This window comes from Taeniopygia guttata, chromosome 2 (genome assembly GCF_048771995.1).
Source record: "Taeniopygia guttata chromosome 2, bTaeGut7.mat, whole genome shotgun sequence".
Lineage (NCBI taxonomy): Eukaryota > Metazoa > Chordata > Aves > Passeriformes > Estrildidae > Taeniopygia > Taeniopygia guttata.
Window position 1 is genome coordinate 147,890,654 of NC_133026.1, and position 6,000 is coordinate 147,896,653.

Here is a 6,000-nt window from a genome sequence, read left to right on the forward strand (position 1 = left end):
CGTGGGGTGAGACACATCACATCCAAGCTGGACGTGGTGGCCTCTTCCCAAGTTCCTGAGCTGCCACACGCTCCAGCCATGCTTCAGCAGGCAGGACAACCCAGGGACCCTGGGGACTGTGAAGGACTGCTGCCAAGGCTCTGAGCTCCCCTCTGGGCAACTGGAAAACAGCAAAGACACAGGTCATGAATGCTGTCTGGAGTGAGTGACCTGGATGTGTCTGCCCAGACTCTGTACAAAGAGGCAACGCGGCCCCGGCTCCGTTGCTTCCAGGGCTTTGTGCCGGAGGCTGAAGTGGATCCTGTCCAACTTGTGGAGAGCCACAGCTCTTGCCCAGTTGCAGGAGAGACCTCTGTTCTCTCTGGTACCCAGAGAGGCTCTGAAGAGCTGGCTGTACAATAGACTGGTCAAAAATGGATGCCAGGGACATCTCTGTCATCACTGCCAAACTTCCCAATTAGAGATTGCTCTGCAGCCTAACGCAGCTCACTGAGGGGGAATTCGGATGCTCAGATGAGAACTGCATAATTACACTGGCAGTTGTCCATGCCTTTTCACTCTTGGGGCCACTTAACTTTTTCACATATCATGCCAAGCCCCCCTGTGCAGCAACACTGCTGTGAATTTTGTAGGTTGCTAAAGTTAAGCTGTGTTTTGCTTTGTGTGCTGATCACTGCTTTCTCTGTAGACTTGTGTATATGAGAATTGTTTTCCTAAAGTCTCTTGCCTCTCTTCCAAAACACACTGAATCCTCTGACAATGGCAAGGCTGACGCCCAGCTCATTCTCTCCCTCTCCCAACAACTACTTGCTTGAAGTCTGTGAACACAGGAATCAACCCCAGGAAATCTCAGCTAATGGCACAGACAGAAGTTACTTCTGTGCCTGACAATTAGGTAAGAACTACCTCAAATACTCTCAGGTAGGTTTGATAGGACAAGTGCAGGGAACATGGGAGGTTGATCAGACTGACAGGGACAGGGCTCAATCCACTCTATCCACTGAATCCATGATTATTGGGCTTGCCTCTTCCCTCTCTCAAAATTATATGATGAAATGCTTTTCCCTGGGCATTTGGCACTTCTGAAGATTATTTAGTGTGTTGCATTACAAATAAAGGAAAATACTCAATTTCTGATTTTTTTTTTTGTTTGTTTGAGGGTCAAATTTTATATCCACGAATCCTTTTTTGCTAGGTTAAAATTAATGGACTTTTCAGGGTGATGAAGGGAGAACTAGAGTATCAGTCTCTTACCAAATGAAACAACATGGGAAATGTTAATTAGATCATCTTGGATAAGTAGCTTTTGTGCCCTGCTATTCCCATCAGAGCAGTGTATGGGGTACCAGGGCCAGACAAGTAGGAGAAGCATGGCTGCTTTTGCTTCCTCCTCCCTCCTGCGTACAGAAATGAGGGACATGAGGAGATTGCAAGCTTTGATCAAAATGTGGTGGCTGCCAAGGAGCAGAGCTGCTCCTGTAGAAACATCCCTCCATCTCTGCCATGTAGGAAGAGAGGGATTTTGGCCATTTCTTTCACTTAGTTATGAACAAATAGCACATGGCCATCACTCACCACTAAGAAGCCCAGTGAATGTATCTGGTGATACACCCTGGCTGCCCTGAGGTGCTGTTGTGCAATGGAAGTTGATAAATTGGGCCAAAAAAATGCCTTAAAATCTCCTTGCTTCCATAGTAGCTTAAACTTCAGGTCAGAGTGGGCTCAAAATACATGGGGCTATAAATGAGATTCTACAGACACTATCCATTTCCCTCCACATTTTCTTTTTACCACCAAGAATTCAGCTAATTTAGCATAACATCTCAAACAACAGGAGTTAGTGTCAGTGTTGAAGAATCAACACTGCTTCTGCAGCCCCTGCATGCTAGATGGGAAGAGACAACGTGCCCTTCCTGGAAAGGCTATTGCAGTGATAAGAAGATGAAGAATGTGTTATTAGACTAGTATGTATGTGCAAGGTCCAGGATCCCAGATTTCTGCAGAAAGGTGTGACCTTGTCTAACTTAAGGTTGGAAATAGATGATCTTTAAGATCCCTTCCAACCCAAACCATCCTGTAATACTGGCTTCAGCAGAACTGGTGATGTGAAATGGTTTAGTGCTCGATTTTCCATGAGGGTTCCCCTCAGACTCTGTGCCCACCAGCACAGACACACCAGTGATACGTGAGAGCTCTCCCAACCCCTGCCATTAGGGAAAAACAAGAGCTGGCATGAGATGGTAAATGCTGCCGTGCAGTGTTCACAGAAAACCTGTTTGCGTGGGATGTGCTGGAAAAATTGCTCAAGAATGGTGCATTCTCATAAGAAAAATGATCTGGCTGCTGTTCAGGTCAGTGGCTTTGTATCAGGGCTGCAGGCTGTGTGGTTGCTTCAGTATATGGTGCAGCCTCTGGCAAAGTGTTTGCTGTGCGTGTGATACAATTCCCTTGCTCTGGGGTGTTGGAGGCCCTTGCCTTCACCCAGTTTTGGGTCTGGGTCCATGTCCTCAGAAGCAGCTTGCACTGACACAGGGCTCCATGGCAGAGAAAGGCATCCTGTGGATGTCACCCCAGGAGAACAGGGCAGTCTGGATCAGTTTGCTGATGGGGCTTCATCTTTTCATGGTGGGAAGGTGGGAAGGATAAAATGCTATGCCCATGTCAATAGCAATTGATAACCAGGATTCTGATCCCTGCTGAGCAAAACAGTGACCATGCTTCAGAAGTGGATGGAGAGGTTTCTGAAAACACAGATTATGAACCAGCATTAGTTGCTGGAAGAACTAAAGTACAGGAATGCCCAGGTGTTAACTGGAGCCTCCTTCCAATCTCTGCCTAACAAACTGCAACAAGCCACGAAGGGACAGCCTTCACTCCATCTCCTTTTTCACCTTAGATGAAGGGGGAAGGAAAAAGACATCTGGAAGATCTCCTGCCAGCTAGAGAACTGTAAAGCCTCTCTCCCTCATTGTTCTTGCTCTCATGCCAGCAGACCCCTAGCCTTTGACAACAGCAACAGTGGTCTGTGCTTGGTTCCTGTAACCTTCAAGACTAGAACCATCAGCAGGACTGCCACTAGCACCAGCCAGCCCCTGAGATTTCATGGGGTGAGGTTTAATAGGCATGTTTTAATAAGAATGCTCAGTAGAGAGGGCCCTTTTTCCTCAACAGCATTAAACAAAATAATACAAACAGTAAATTTAATGAATTAAAATGAAGTAGCCCTCCAAGACAGGCTGCTGCTTCTGCAGAGGATGTGCTCTTACACTGCTGAATGGTTTGGTTCTGGTAAGTCCTGAAGCAGCCACTGGGAATGAGACCAGAGTAAGGTTATGTCAGAGGAAGGCTGTGCTTTAGGTTCCTAGTGCTACTGCTTTTAAAAAAATAACCTTTCACAGCAACTGCTCTTTTCCCTCTGGAACGAGAGCTGAGGCACAGTTTGCAATGTAACATATAATAGAGAAATGAGGAAGGAGCACATTCCCCTTTTCTTGCAAGCACACAATATCTCTCAATTGTGGCTTTGTGCATTGCTTACAAGTACAGACAGTGATGGGTTAGTGCCCAGAGAGCACTCCCTGCCATCACAAACCCTTGTCCCCTTCACATTCCAGACCTGTCCCAGCACACACCAATGCCATCTCTCCCTTTTGATCCCCGGTCACCTTCTCTTCAGGAAGATTCAGTGCTATTTGCCTGCCTTTCCAATCCCCATCCTATCCAAATCAACCCTGCCAAGTTGCCCTCCATGGCATTTTCACTATGCCACCCCAGCTGGAGCTGTGAATCAGCTCAGACCTTGTGTCCCTGCTGTGTCCATGCAGGAGGTCCTGTGGGAGCACCAGGCATTCGACACCAACTTTTGAGGAACAGGCACCAGTTTTATCTACGAGATGCTCAAGACCACGAGTGCTGAAAGCTCCAGTGGAGATCACCATGTTAAACTCAGCCAGGCTGTCCTTTTAAAAGCACAGCCCTGCCTAACACTCATCATCATAACAACTCGTTGGCTGCACAGCTAGGTTTAGGGTGCAATGAGCAGTTCATGTCTCTTCTCCCCAAACACAGATGCACTTTCACACCCACACACAAAACTGGGGCATTAAAAACTTCCCTGTGATGGATCTTTCACAAGCAGCATTTCTGGGAAGGCCTGGCATTCAGATGGCAGGCAGGACAGCTGGTATCAGCAGTCATTGTGGTGTCAGGGCTTTGCAAAACAGGGTCTGTCTTTGAAAATATTTTAAAATTAAAAAAAAACCAAATTATTAAGAGTAGCTCTCTAAGCTAAGGTCTCCCTGCTCCTGACTATCTCAGAAGATAAATCATACCAAAAAATGTTCCCCTGCCTTGGGAATATTGTGCCATTTCAAAACAGGAGCCTGGTCTGGTAATTCTGCATTTTGACCCCTCTGCCAGGCTGCTTCCTTGCTGCTTCCTTTAGCTGCCAGCAAGCATCCTTTTCCTAAATTAACCCCACCACAATGAGCCGCAGCAGAATGCACATAATTGCTCTTTTTTGCTCCAAACAGCCCGATTTACAAAGGGGACATTTCCTGCAGCAGCCAGCCTTTCTATATTCATCATTCCTAAATAAGTTTGTGGTATCTTTATGCTCAGATACCACCTTTAATCTCACACTCTGCCTTCAGCAGCACCACTGGCTGCAGCAATCCCTTAAGATGCCCTCTTTCCATCTTCTCCCAGACAAGCAAACCAGGATGCTCCCGATGGAGCCGGTGTCACCCGGCGAGAGCTGCATCCCCCCTTGCATTCAGCATGCACTTCCACCTGCGCTGGCAGCGCGGAGCACTCACGTTGGCGGCAGCGCGGATCCCTTTCAGCAGCTTAACAGCGGCTCATTTTTAACCCCGGCCAGCGGATCTAAGCTGCTCTCCGCAGGGCTCAGACGGAGATGCCCGCATGGCACCGAGGCATCCAGACGCTGACATGTCAAAGCAACGTCGTGGTTGGCGAGCTCATCGGGAAATCGACTGACAGCCACACATCGGCGGGAGCGGTCCCTGCGCTCCGCGCCGCCGCCGCCGCTCCGGGCTCGGTGCAGCCCCGTAACTCGGTGTTGCTATCCGGCGTTTTCTGCCGGTGTCTAAAATAGCATCAGCAGCGTTCCCTGTTGATTTCCCCGGCAGTGCTTGCTGAGCCGTGCCGGGGAGCACGGTTTTCACAACCTGCCTCCACGCAGCGCGTTAAAAACATTTTCTTGCCTTTTCCCTCCAAAGGAGATGGGGAAGTGGGGGGAAAAGCCCTGTTGATGTTTTTCTGCCCAGCTACCAGCAAATCCCGACCTGAGCTAATTCTGCTATGGCTGAAAGCAGAGGATGTCTGCAGTGCATGAAGCTGATTTGCTGACTTACCCTTCATCTCTCCCAGGAATGCCAGGTGAAGAAATCGGCCTCTCGCTCCAGGAAAGAGCCACAAGAGGCTGGGCAGCAGCCACTGCAGAGCCTGAGCAGAAGTTCGCTCCCTCTGTCACAGTGTGTGCAGCTTGCCAGGTATAGCCGGGATGAGAACACCCCGTGCTTTTCCCAGGATGAATGAGATCAGCACATATTCAGTCAAGGAAAAAAAAATAAATATATGTGATGGTTTAAGACCCAGAGGAAAATTGCTGGTCCACAAGTTGCTCTGCTGTACTACTCAGGATTTTCTGGGGTGAATTTCATCAGGAGAGGACTTTCTCCTCTGTATTTGGTGTTGTTAGATGTATTAACAAGCAAGCAAATAGTGGTAATATCCATGGGGTAGGCAGGAACCCGTCCTTAGCCACATGAGGTGGAGGGCATGTGAAGGGCACTCTTGCCAGCAGCAGAGATGCCTTTATAACCTGCAGGATGATGCCTTTTGACTCAGACCAGCACCTTGCTGTTACAGGCTCCGCAGGGGCTGTGCAGATCCCGATTCCCCTGGTCCTGGCTTTCCTGAGTGAGGTGGTTTGAATTAAACTCTCTTCCACCTGGCTGCTCCATGGCTCCCCAGGTA

The 6,000-nt window shown here is 48.6% G+C and overlaps 1 protein-coding gene across 2 annotated transcripts in view; it reads right to left on the minus strand.

The window, feature by feature from the left end:
* The window catches only part of SLC45A4 (solute carrier family 45 member 4), an 84,516-nt gene extending 78,938 nt beyond the window's left edge, over positions 1 to 5,578 (minus strand). The window contains exon 1 of one of the 2 annotated variants that reach the window (XM_030266774.4): positions 5,376 to 5,578. The gene's annotated coding sequence lies outside the window, so the exon portion shown is untranslated. The other variant, XM_012572121.5, reaches the window with a different exon arrangement.
* Between the last annotated feature and the right edge of the window lie 422 nt (positions 5,579 to 6,000).